This window comes from Selaginella moellendorffii, unplaced genomic scaffold (assembly GCF_000143415.4).
Source record: "Selaginella moellendorffii unplaced genomic scaffold, v1.0 SELMOscaffold_686, whole genome shotgun sequence".
Classification (NCBI taxonomy): Eukaryota; Viridiplantae; Streptophyta; class Lycopodiopsida; order Selaginellales; family Selaginellaceae; genus Selaginella; species Selaginella moellendorffii.
The window spans coordinates 2061-3436 of NW_003314932.1; positions in this window are offsets into that span (position 1 = coordinate 2061).

Genomic DNA, 1376 nt, shown 5'->3' on the forward strand with positions numbered 1-1376 from the left:
GCAGCGAAATGCGATACGTGATGTGAATTGCAGAATTCCGTGAATCATCGAAGTTTTGAACGCAACTTGTGCCCGAGGTTCATCCCGAGGGCATGCCTGCCTGAGCGTCCGCAACCATTTGCTGCCTCATGCGCACTCTGTGAGTGTGAGCGTGGGGCGAATGTGGCCGTCCGTGGACTTGTGTTCCGGTCGGCTTGATTGCATGTGGATGGTGTGGCCCCCGACTTGTCCGTGTGGCATCGATGGCACGCACCCCACCTAGTGGCGAATCGCTCATGTGCACGACCTCAGGTCAGGCAAGACAACCCGCTGAGTTTAAGCATATCACTAAGCGGAGGAAAAGAAACTAACAAGGATTTCCCTAGTAGCGGCGAGCGAAACGGAAAGAGCCCAGCTTGGAAATCGGGGTGTCTCTGCACCCCGAATTGTAGTCTGGAGAAGGGTCCTCTGCAGCGGACCGGGTTTAAGTCCCTTGGAACGGGACGCCAGAGAGGGTGAGAGCCCCGTCTAGCCCGGACCCTGCTGCATCACGAGGCTCTTTCGGCGAGTCGGGCTGTTTGGGAATGCAGCCTTAAGTGGGTGGTAAATTCCATCCAAGGCTAAATACTGGTGAGAGACCGATAGCGCACAAGTACCGCGAGGGAAAGATGAAAAGGACTTTGAAAAGAGAGTTAAAAAGTGCTTGAAATTGCTGGGAGGGAAGCGAATGGATGCCTTGTGCGCCCCTTGGTTGTGTGTGGAACGGCGAGAGCTGGTCTGCCAAGCAATGCAAGGGGCTGTCCAGCATGGGAGGACGCGGCGGGATAACGGCTTGTGAGCCTCTGGCTCCCTGCCAATGCCGCCGCTGCCTCTGAAAATGGCGGGGTGCTCCGGTGCCCCGCCAGATGCTGGAACTTGGGCGTTCCATCCGACCCGTCTTGAAACACGGACCAAGGAGTCTAACATGTATGCGAGTCTGTGGGTGTTAAACCCGTACAGGCGAAAGGAAACTAATTCGTGGGATCCCCTTCGGGGGTGCACCACGGACCGACCTTGATCTTTTGAGAAGGGTTTGAGTGTTAGCATACCTGCTGGGACCCGAAAGATGGTGAACTATGCCTGAGCAGGGCGAAGCCAGAGGAAACTCTGGTGGAGGCTCGTAGCGATACTGACGTGCAAATCGTTCGTCAGACTTGGGTATAGGGGCGAAAGACTAATCGAACCATCTAGTAGCTGGTACCCTCCGAAGTTTCCCTCAGGATAGCTGGAGCTCTTGCTGAGTTTTATCGGGTAAAGCGAATGATTAGAGGCATCGGGGGTGAACACCCTCGACCTATTCTCAAACTTTAAATAGGTAAAGCAGCACGGGGTTGCTCTGTTGAGCCCCGGCCGTGAAT